Source organism: Garra rufa, chromosome 24, assembly GCF_049309525.1.
Source record: "Garra rufa chromosome 24, GarRuf1.0, whole genome shotgun sequence".
NCBI classification, from domain to species: Eukaryota; Metazoa; Chordata; class Actinopteri; order Cypriniformes; family Cyprinidae; genus Garra; species Garra rufa.
Window position 1 is genome coordinate 30,653,727 of NC_133384.1, and position 12,906 is coordinate 30,666,632.

A 12,906-nucleotide genomic window follows, 5' to 3' on the forward strand; every position below is an offset into this window, starting at 1 on the left:
ATAGAACCACTTAAACTCTGTGATATTGGTGGGTTTCCTCCTATGAACTGCTTGCTTAGGTCCTTCCACAACATTTTAATTTAATTTTAATTAAGGCCTGGACTTTGACTTAGGCATTCCAAAACATTAACTTTGTTTCTTCTTTAAACATTGTTTGGTAGAATTTCTTGTGTGCTTGGGGTTGTTGTCTTGCTTCATGACCCACGTTCTCTTGAGACTCGTGACGTTTTCCTTTAGAGTTTGCTGGTATAATTCAGAATTCATTGTTCCATCAATGATGGCAGGCTGTCCTGACCAAGATGCAGCAAAACAGGCCCAAGCCATAATAATACCACCACCATGTTTCACAGATGGGATAAGATTCTTAAGCTGGAATGCAGTGTTCTTTTCTCCAAAAATAATAGCTTCTCATTTAAACCAGCAAGTTCTATTTTGGTTTCATCCATCCATTAAACCTTTCCCTAATAGTCCTCTGGCTTGTCCACATGATTTTTATTTTTTTGGAGAACAGGCTTTCTTGCAACTCTGCCATGCGCACCATTGGTTGCTCAGTGTTCTCCTGATGGTGGGCTCGTGAACATTAGCAAAAAAGGCAAAAAAGGCCTTAAATTGCTTACAAGTTACCCTGGGAACTATTGCAACCTTGCAGACTGTTACACGTTCTGTGTTGGAGTGATCTTTGTTGCTCGACCACTTCTCAGGAAGGTAACAGTGGTCTTGAATTTTCTCCATTTGTACACAATCTGTCTGACTGTGGATTTGTGAAGTCCAGACTCTTTAGAGATGGTTTTGCACCCTTTTCTAGCCTGATGAGCAACATCAACTTTTTTTCTGAGGTCCTCAGTAATCTCCTTTGTTCGTGACATGACTCACTTCCACAAACATGATCAGACTTTGAAAGATCCCTGTTCTTTGAATAAAACGGGTCACATACTGACATTTGATGGTCATTGCACTGACTGAAAAAAACATATGCACAGATGGATTCTAATTTCACCTTCAAATTAACTGCTAATCCAAGAGATTCACATACTTTTGCAAGACATGGATATGTAACACTGCGTCATTTTTCTCAATAAATAAATGACAAAGAAAATATTTTTCAGGACTTGTATGAAAATCTGATGATGTTTTGGGTCATATTTATGCAGACATTGTTTGATTCCCAATCTAATTATTCTAATGATTCTTTTTTTTTTCTTATTGAATCAAAAACAAAGTTCGACCCGCTTTAAAACTAAACTAAGTCTACTCTGTGTGCACACACTTTATTTAACTTGTCCACATATCTAGCCCTCATGACTGATTAAGCTTCGTCAGAGTTTTGAATACTGTGTTAGTTTCCATAATTCCTGAACAAATGACTCTTATAATCCAGTTCCTTTTAGTGCATCAAAAACACACAGTGTGACCAATGTACTCTGACTCCTGAGCAAATGACTTCTTTTAGTGACTCAAAAATATAAAAGAAATTAAATAGATTTTTTCAAATATTTGTTTCTTAACAACGCCAAAATAATTATTGACAGAACCATCAAGGAGCTGGAATCGTTGAGAAGAATCAGCTCTTTTTAATCATCCAATCATCAAATGTGCACTAAAATGTGCACAAACCTGTTTTCCTGTTTTCAGTTTGCAGTAATAGCACAACATTAAATGCCCCTGCTAAAAGGAATTGAGTTGTACAAATGGGGCACAATAAATGGTACAAAGAGCCCAATTTACACAGAAAGAAACCTTTTTTCTGCAGAAATTAATGATAGTGAAGTTTAAGTTCTTATTGAGTAAGAAGCATGTTTTTACACAGAAATACTGTTCTATACTGTGTTGCAACAATTTAGCGATGTATCAGCTACATGTGACATTTTGTTACCCTTCTTTGTTGCCACTTACAAGAATATGAAACTCCAACGTAATACTTCCTTTCATATAGTTCCGCATCAGACGGCTCTCAGACTGCCAGACTCTCCTGGGAAAATGACAACAGTGAGCCGTTGTTTCCTCAGTTTGTTATGTTTTAGCTATTTAAGGATTCATTGTGCTTGTCTCTATCCCGGACGACCCATTTATGGTGATTCAATGTAAACGCGTTCTCCAGATTCCACATACCACCCGGGGTTCTGCAGGTGCGTGTGTTAGGGCCTCTTTAATTTCAGTTTGAACACAACAGGATTAACCTGTACAGCTAGTGCACATTTTTATTTTATTTAACTCACCCGCATGAAAGCTCTCATAACTTATACGCTGCATTGTTGCTCTTTCTTTTGAATTTTATCTCAGTTTCCAGGAACTTTAGCAACTCTGAGGTCAGCCTTATGACTCAGGCTGACAAATGAAAAACTCCCACTGAATGCTCATATTTAGTGAGTAGTTTATTCGTTTATTCAAGTGAACTAAAAGGCTAAATAGGTGTAAGCACTTTTGTTGTTGTAAATAAAAAATTATATAAATACTATTTAGTTTCTTGCACAGACTGATTGTTTGGTGTCTTAAGACCTCAATGTATCGTCACAAGCTGCAGGGTTTAATTTGGTTTTGTCTGTATGATTTTTTTTTTTAACTCTCAAAGCCATGGAGCCCATTGACTGCCATTATATGACTGACAGACTGCGACGGTTTGAGTTAAAAATCTTTGTGTTCTACTGAAGAAACAAAATCTCCAACATCTTGCTAAACATCAAATTTAAATTTTTGGGTAAACTATCCTTTAAGCTCATCAAAATTCCATTTATTTGATCAAAAAATGCAGAAAAAATATTATTGCAGTTTGAAACAAAAGTTTTCCATTTAAAGCATCACAGGTTCCAAAAAATATTAAGCAGCACAACTGTTTCCAACATTGGTAATAATTCAGCATATTAGAATGATTTCTGAAGAATCATTTGACACCAAAGACTGGAGTAATGATGCTGAAAATTCAGCTGTGCATCACAGGAATAAATTATTTTTTTAAAAGTATGAAAATAGAAAAATACTATTTTAAATTGCAATAATATTTCACAGTATTACGTTTTTTTTTTTTCTGTTTTTTAGTCAAGGCCATTTACCAGTTCCATTTGGCATCATTATTTTGACAGCTTTGTGTGTCAAATATGAATATGTGCATATGCAAATGAGATTTGAGCTGTTGCAGAATGGTCAATGAATAATAGATTTTTAACTAAATAAATTACATTTCTGTCTTTTTATGACACAAAGCTATCATTTGGCTTCAGAAGACATGTAATATAGTGTATATCAAAGATTTTATACTTTCATTGCTTATTAGCCTATTTTAAAGCTTTGCTATATACTGTTTTGTGTTGAAAAGACACAATTCTCCTTTTGTGTTTTATAGAAGAAAGAAAGTGAAGACTGTTTGGAAACATAGAAGCATTATTATATCTTGTTTTATTGTCACAAACCACAAAATCACTAACAGGCAACATCTATCCCCATTTGTTTTCTGGAGTGTCTCTCTAGAGGTCTGTATTTGTGACCTTGGACCACAAAACACATCATAAGGGTCATTTTTTAAAACTGAGATTTATACATTATCCTTATGCTGAATAAATTTTCAAGACAATATTTGTCAATATTAAATAGTTGGATGCAACTATTTGAAAATCTGCTATCCGAGGGTGCAAGAAAATCTAAATATTGAGAAAATTGCTTTTAAAGTTGTCCAAATGAAGGTCTAAGCAATGCATATATTACTAATCAATTACAGTAGGAAATGTACAAAATATCTTCATGGAACATGATCTTTACTTAATATCCAAATGATTTTTTGGCATAAAAGAAAAATCGATAATTTTAACACATACAATGTAACGTTGGCTGTTGCTACAAATATACCTGTGTTTCTTACGACTGATTTTGTGGTCCAGGATCACATTTTATCTTATCTTGTGTCCTGTTCTGACTTAATCTGTTCTATTTTAATCCATTCCAGGAATGAGGATTTGGGCTATTTTGGAAATAATCCTTTATATAAAGATTGATTTTTGTAATTTCAGAATCCCTTAACTTAAGTGTGGTGAATGCGCAGCATATGTCTTGCCTGTGTCATGCATGCTTTTTTTTTTTTTGGTATGTTCAGATGCGGTTACATTGGGTGCAGAGGGACTCTAAAATGTGGCAGGAATTCTAGAAACTTCTGAAATGATACTCTCCTCCTTGATCTTTGAGGTCCAGGTCAGATGGCTGCCAACAGGTGGTAATGTGAGAAACATGAACCCACGATAAGTCATAAAGAAACTCTAGCAGTGCATATCTTGGGCATATCTAAGTGCAGACGCTTGCTCTGCAATGTGACGTGCAGAAGAGGAGATAAGAAGGTAGAGAGCAGATGAAAGACTGAATGAATAAGAAAGGGAGCACTGAATGCATAATGTCTCTTAATTAAAGGAATAGTTCACCCAAAAATAAACATTGTGTCATCATTTATATTCCCAACATGTGTGATCTGTAGATTTTCTGGTAACACTTTAGATTGGGAACACTAACTGTAGTTGTTTATAAGCATTCAGGTTACTAACATATTGGCTGTTTATTAGTACTTATAAGGCACATATATGACCCTGGACCACAAAACCAGTCTTAAGTAGCATGGGTATATTTGTAGCAGCCAAAAATACATTGTATGGGTCAAATGTGTATTTTTATTTTATGTCAAAAATCATTAGGATATTAAGTTCCATGTTCCATGAAGATATTTTGTAAATTTACTATCGTAAATATATCCAAACTTAATTTCGTAATAAGTAATATGCATTGCTAAGAGTTTCTTTTTTTTGCACCCTCAGATTTCAGATTTTCAAATTTGTTCATTGTATGGGTCAAAATTATTGATTTTTCTTTTATGCCAAAAACCATTAGGAAATTAAGTAAAGATCATGCTCCATGAAAATTTTTTGTAAAATTCCTACTATAAATATATCAAAATGTAATTTTTGATTAATAATATGCATTGTTTAGAACTTAATTTGAAGAACTTTAAAGGTGATTTTCTCAGCATTTTGATTTTTTTGCACCCTCAGATTCCAGATTTTCAAATAGTTGTATCTCAGCCAAATATTGTCCTATCCCAGGGAGGCTCAACCCTGTTCCTGGAGATCTACTATCCTACAAAGTTCAGCTCCAACCCTGAAGAATCACACCTGAACCAGCTAATTAATCTCTTAAGTAGCACTTGATTGTTAAAGACAGCTGTATTGGAGCAGGGCTGGAACAAAAATCTGCAGGCAGGCAGGTTCTCTAGGAGCAGGGTTATCCTATCTAGGCCCTGTCCTATCCTGACAAACCATACATCCATAGAAAGCTTATTTATTGAGCTTTCATATGATGTATACATCTCAGTTTTGTCAAATTTAACCTTATGACTGGTTTTGTGGTCCAGGGTCACATATATAAATATTGACATATAAACCTCAGTTTTAAAAAAATTGACCCTCATGACTGGTTTTGTGGTCCAGGGTCACATATTAATGCCTCAATTAAGTATAACCACATTCTAGATCCCTTAACCCTACCTAATACCTACCTAAACATAACTACTACAAGAACTACCTTACTTACTATCAATAAACAGCCATTAAAGGGTAGTATTTGCCGCCTGGAATTGATTTCCAGAGGCATTTGTTTTGCATTTGTGAGGGCGACTTTTCTAAACACTTCATATGTTGTTATTATAAACTGTTGTCAATAACAATAGACTGTTTAAAATTGTTTAAAAAAAAAGTCAACAAACCTTTTATTTCTTGCAATTCTATTATGTCTTGCAATTCTGACTTTAGAACTCGTAAATGTAAGTTTATATCTCACAATTATGAGAAAAATAAATCTGAGCTGTGAGATGTAAACTGCCAATTTCGAGAAAAAAGTCTAAACTGTGAGATAAAATGTTATTTTTTTATTCAGTGGGGGAAACTGCCATAGATACAGCACCAAATGCATGAAAAAAAAAAAACATGTTTTGCCTGTAGCGTCTTGCTTTCAATGTTCCTCACACAATTGCTGTCATCCATTTCAGAAGTTTCTGAATATACCGAATGAGTCATATATGCCACTTTTATCAAACTTCTATCCTGATTTTTTTTTTTTTTTTAGTGTTTTTAGAGCTTGACAGTCCCAGTCCTTGCTCACTTCCATTATATTAGAAATTCTCTACAAAAACAGCTTTTGTCTTCTACAGATGAAAGAAAGTCATACAGCCTTGAAATGACACAAGGATGAGTAAATAATGACAGAATTTACATTTTTAAGGTAATCTTTTCATTTTTGAACTTCTTTCTTGTGCTTTATTTAGTAGGCCTATATTCATTTGGTTCATTCATTTGATAACCTGCAGTTGGGAGCTGTGCGTTCATCTATTTAGGGAAGGTGAGCAGTTACTAGGTGACCCATTTCCAAAGTGAACTGTAGTGTCTCAGGTGACACACTCTCCTCCTGTCACACTAACGCCTCTGTGCTCTTGCCAGGATGGATGGAGAGAGTATCTTCTAAGGCCCAAGCTCACATAATCAACAAAAACTAAGAAAGGAAGGAAGCTTAACTGGTCTAGTCACACAGGTTGTCCGAGTTGGTCTATCTTTATACACTGAAAGTAATATCAGATTATCCGAATATTCAAATGAACATCTGAATTTTGCAAATACAAATTCCATGGAAACTATTTGCTTTTTTGACAAACATTATAATGCCTACACAACTGAAAGGTGTGAGAAAAGGTGTAGGTGTGATTTTCCTCTATATCATTTATATATAGGTTCAGCTGACCTTAAAAATGCCAAGTGGGCTGATCAAAGTAGATCTTTCTATAGGTTAGGTAAAGGAAAGTTTTGAGGCATTTTTAGAAGATGCACAGCATCATAGTTATCTGGTAATCTGGTGTTGTAATATCATATGCAACAAGTTATTGAGAAAAAACCGTTTCCCTCAGATAACACCTTCAGTGTGAAATCCCCTGCGTGCATGCTGCTATTTTTAAGGTCCAATGCATTCACAGGCAGTATTATTGATTTATTGAACAGACATTTTTGTGCCAGTGTGTAAATTCCTATCCATAATAAATGAGAACATAAAGACGTTATGCAGAAATGCATGTAATTCCAAACCTTTAAGACCTTTGTTCATACACAAGTTGAGATATTTTTGATGAAATCCGAGAGCTTTCTGACCCTCCATAGACAGCAACGCAATTGACACGTTCAAGGCCCAGAAAGGTAGTAAGGACATTGTTAAAATAGTCCATGTGACATCAGGGATTCAACCATAATATTAAGAAGTTACGAGAATACTTTTTGTGCGCAAAGAAAACAAAAATGTACAGATAATCTACTCATCCCCTTGTCATCCAAGATGTGTTTCTTTCTTCAGTCGTAGGGCAATTTTGTTTTTTTTGAGGAAAACATTTCAAAATTTCTCTCCATGTAATGGACTTCTGTGGTGCCCCGAGTTTGAACTTCCAAAATGCAGCTTCAGAGGGCTCTAAACAATCACAGCCGAGGAAAGAAGGGACTTATCTGGCAAAAACCATCAGTTATTTTCTAATACAATTTATATACTCTTTAACTTCAAATGCTCATCTTGTCTAGCTCTGTGTAGAGATTAAAAAGTATATAAATTGTAAATGTTTTAAAAAAAATAACCGATAGTTTCGCCAGATAAGACCCTTCTTCCTCGGCTGGGATCATTTAGAGCCCTTTGAAGCTGCATTTAAACTGCATTTTGGAAGTTCAAACTCGGGGGCACCATAGAAGCCCATTATATGGAGAGAAATCCTGAAATGTTTTCCTCAAAAAACAAAATTGCCCTACGACTGAAGAAAGAAACACATGAACATCTTGGATGACAAGGGTGTGAGTACATTATCTGTAAATTTTTGTTCTGAAAGTGAACTACTACAGTTTTTTCTCTTCACAAGAGTACCACGACGTTCTGCTGTATTGCTGTCAATGCAGGGTCAAAAAGCTCTTGGATTTCATTCAAAAATGCAACAAAACCTAATTTGTGTTCCAAAGATGAATGAAGGTCTTGTAGGTTTGGAATGACAATGACTTGAAAGTAAGTAATATATTACTATATATATTTATGTATGTATGTATATATATATATATATATTGTCTACCTTTGTTTATAAGTTATACAGTCTGAAATTCTTGTTTTTTATGGATGTAAAAACACAATATACAGTTGAGGTCAAAAGCAGAATCTGCAAAATGTAAATTACTTGCCAAAATAAGAGGAATCGTAATAAAAAATGCATGTTATTTTTTATTTAGTATTAACCTGAATACATTATTTCACAAAATAGCCATTTACATCTAGGCCACAAGAGAAAATAATAGTTAAATTTATAAAGATGACCCTGTTCAAAAGTTTGCATACACATGGTTCTTAATACAGTGTTGTTAGGTGAATGATTCACAGCTGTGTTTTTTGTTTTGTTTAGTGATAGTTTTTCATGAGTCCCTTGTTTGTCCTCAACAGTTAAACTGCTCACTGTTCTTCAGAAAAATCCTTTAGGTCCCACAAATTCTTTGGTTTTTCTGCATTTTTGTGTATTCAAACCCTTTCCAACAATGACTGTATGATTTTGAGAATCGTCTTTTTACACTGAGGACAACTGAGGGATATGCAACTATTACAGAAGATTTAAACACTCTCTGATGCTCCAGAAGGAAATATGAGTCATTAACTATTGAATTAGGTAAATTTAGCTTATTTTGTCTTCTAGAAAACATGTAAGTTATCTTCTATAGCTTCTGAAGGGCAGTGCTAAATGAAAAAAAAAAAAGATGTTTAGGCAAAATAAGAAAGATTTACACAATTTCATTCTGTTCAAAAGTTTTCACCCCTGGCTCTTATTGTATTGTTTTATTCTTCTGAAGCATCATTGAGCATTTGAACCTTCTGTAATAGCTGCATATGAGTCCCTCAGTTGTCCCCAGTGTGAAAAGATGGATCTCAAAATCATACAGTCATTGTTGGAAACGGTTCAAATACACAAAAATGCCAAAAAAACAAAGAATTTGTGGGACCTAAAGGATTTGGGTTCAGACAGCAGGTTTGACTGTTCAGGACACTAAACAAACAAACAAAAAAAAATTGTGGATCAATTGGGTAACCACACAGTATTAAGAATTAAGCATATGTAAACTTTTAAACAGGCTCTAATTTATAAATTCAACTATTATTTTCTTTTGTGGATTATATGTAAAGGTCTATTACGTGAAATATCTTATTCAGGTCAGTACATAATAAAAAATAATATCATGCATTTTGTATGATCCCTCTTAATTTGGTAAAATAATTAACATTTTGCCGATTCTGCAAGGTGTATGTAAACTTTTGACCTCAACTGTAAATAGATATTTACTGATTGCGGATAGGAGGTTTTGCAGTGACACATTAAAATTTCAGTAGACCTTCCAGTTTGGCCTTCACCTTGTCCCCGAACCTTGTGGCCAAGTGCCATGTTAACCTCAAAGAGCAAATATTCCCAAGCTCTCCATGACACCTTTATTGAGCAATTTACATAATAGAAAGCCATAAAAGCAGCTGTGTGTTCACACAGAAGATCTTTTGCTCAGTATAGAAGATTTACATTAAGCATCAAAGGACGCATTAACTACAGACAGTGAGAAGTGCAACAGCAGTGACATAAAAGGCATGTGTATATTTGCAACTGCATCTTTATATGTCATTCTTAATGTGCAAATCTCCCCGAATCGCATTAGCATGAAAGCCTGCGGACATGGCTGTTCCTGTCTGAAACTCTGTATGTGTGTGAGTACGTCCTTGACTCTAGGTCATGTTTCATGCCCACACTGCTGTGTACATGCCAGGATGCTCTTTGGGATTTACTGCAGTGCGAATTAGCTGCTTGTTGGCGTGTGTGCGAGAGAGAGATTTATGCTGTTATTCACTCTGATTTATATCACCAGGCAGTGTCCCTTATGTAACACATCGATTCCTGGGAGCTAGGGTCTGTTGCTTTGTCATGAAGGCGGTGTGTGTGTCATGGTGACGTCATTAGCATAATCCTGTTCCTTGGCCTTCAGTGTGAACTTTGGCGTCAATGTGCGATGCTGCACTGGCAGGTAAATCAATGATAATGTAAATGAGATTGAATTATGATGCCTTACAGCTTGTGAGGTGAAGAGTCCTCTAGCGCCCACTGAGGCACACACAGCTGACAAAAAAGCCCTGTCTGTGCGAATATACATGTCTGTTATGGTGGATAAGCATAGATAATGGCATGGCATATTAGGGTTTGCTAATAGCTTTATGATCCACTTGGACAATGTCATTAAATCATTAAAGGTGCTGTTAGCAGTCCGCTTTGCTGTATGATTTTCAGTGTGAAAATCCATCTTTTCACACTGAGGACAACTGAGGGACTCATATGCAACTATTATAGAATGTACAAACGCTCACTAATGCTGCAGAAGGGGAACAATGCATTAAGAGCCGGGGGTGAAAACTTTTGAAATTTGAAGATCAGGGTAAATTTAACTTATTTTGTCTTCTGGGGAACATGTAAGTACCTTCTGTAGCTTCTGAAGGGAAGTATTAAATGAAAAAAAAAAAAATATTAGGCAAAATAAGAAAAATGTACACATCTTTCTGTTCAAAAGTTTTTACCCCCGGATCTTAATGCATCTTGTTTCCTTCTGGAGCATCAGAGGAGCATCAGTGAGCATTTGAACCTTCTGTAATAGTTGCATATGAGTCCTTTAGTTGTCCTCAGTGTGAAAAGATGGATCTCAAAATCATACAGTCATTGTTGGAAAGGGTTCAAATATACAAAAATGCTGTGAAACCAAAGAATTTGTAGGACCTGATTTTTCTGAAGAACAGCAGGCAGTTTAACTGTTAAGGACAAGCAAGAAACTCATGAACAAAAAAAAAAAACTGAGCTAACAACACAGTATTTAGAATCAAGGGGATGTAAACTTTTGAACAGGGTCATTTTTATAAATTCAACTATTTTCTCTTGCGGACTGTAAACATCTTGTATGTGAAATATCTTATTCAGGTCAGTACTAAATAAAAAATGCAAACATGCATTTTGTATGATCCCTTTTATTTTGGTAAAATAATTAACTTTTTGCAGATTCTGCAAGGTGTATGTAAACTTTTGACCTCAACTGTATGTTGTGCCGTGCAGCAAACCTGGTTTTGAACACATGTAACCGGATTTGGCAATAATGTAAAATGATTCACAGGCAGAGTGTCTCTAAATAAAAATATGTAGGCTGCTCTTCTTGCTCTTTCTTTCTACTGTTTACATAGCCTAGGGCTGTCATACGACTTATTACAGATATCTGCCAGTAAAGATATTTTATTGTGATATTCCCCAAATAAATCACTTACAGCACCTATAAATTTAGTGATAACTCAGGATAGCTGCTAATCATTAGCTAATCAGATAAAAAAGAAGGTCAATGTCTTAGACTCTAGAAGCACAATAAAAGTTTGATGCAGCAGTTTTACAGTGAAAATATTAACTGAAGTGATGGTTTTATTTAGGTGTGCAGATGGTATCAAAGCAAATGGGTATTAAACCATCTATTAGCTGGTGCTTTATATTTTACAGTCACCAAAAATAGCATTTTATAAATAATATATAGTGGCATTTTTACAGTGTTTGTTCTCAGGGTGGTGTTGGTACTTTGAAGTGTGCATGTGTAGCTAATTTTATCCAGTTTTGTCCTTTGTGCCAAATACCCAAATCAGCTGTAAAATGGCAGCAATATGCTCACAGATTTTACATTTTTGGGCCAATTAATCCACCTTTTCTGAATAAACAATGACGCCATGATGGATTCTTCCATTTGGGTGCTTTCGTACTCTGGTCTCATGTTAAAATGGGTTGAAAAAGTTTTTTTCAGTATAACTTAATATAAAAATGTCCACAGATCACAGTATCGGCAATAAATTTAAGGAATTCCTGTAAAGTACTTGTTTTTGCATACAAGCAAATCTGTTTGTGTCCGGCGCTTTATGCCTTACATAAACAATGATAAAAGAAAACAAGCATGGCTTGCAGTGCTTAAGTTAAAATACTGGGTGTGTAATAATGAAATATTATGTACTCTTATTACTTTGTAGACAGAATCCCACGAACTCTGCCTGGATTAGAAGCTGGAAGCAAAAGTACTCTTACCCCTTCATGTTCAATCTACACTCCATACACCACAATGAGAAATCAAAAATCAGGTTTGTAACAACTTTGCAAATTTATTAGAAATAAAAATGCAGATGTTACTACACTTTGAGTGAAGTTAACCTGTGGCAAATTCATTTGAATAAGTATAATTTTGGAAGGCACACAGCTCTCAATAAAAGCTCTAACAGCTGAAAATGCATAACAGAGCAAAGACCAAGCCCTGAGGTAAAAAAAAAAAAAAAACTGCCTGTAGAGCTCAGAAACAGGCTTGTGTCAAGGCACAGATTTGAGGAAGAGTTCAGAATTTCTGCTGCACTGAAGGTTCACAGAAGCATGTAATCTCTGTTACCCTTAATGGAAGAAATTTGAAACAAGCACGACTCTTCCTAAAGCTGGCCTCCTGGCCAAATTGAGCAATTGATAGAGAAGAGCCATTGTTAAGCTGGTTTACCAAGAACCTGATGGTCACTATAGTTGATCTCCATGATTATATGCAGATAAAAGAAATGCACAGATGGACAAACATCACTGCAACACTCCACAGATTCAGTCTTTATGGCGTTGTGGCCAAACTCAATCCTCTCCTCAGTGGAGAAACATAAAAACACACTTAGAATTGGCGACAAAGCACCTAAAAACTCTTACATTGTGAGAAACAAGATTCTCTGGTTTGATGAACCTCAATTCCAAGCATCATGTTTGAAGGAAACCAACTCTCTCGTCAACTGCAGAGTACCATCCCAAAAGTA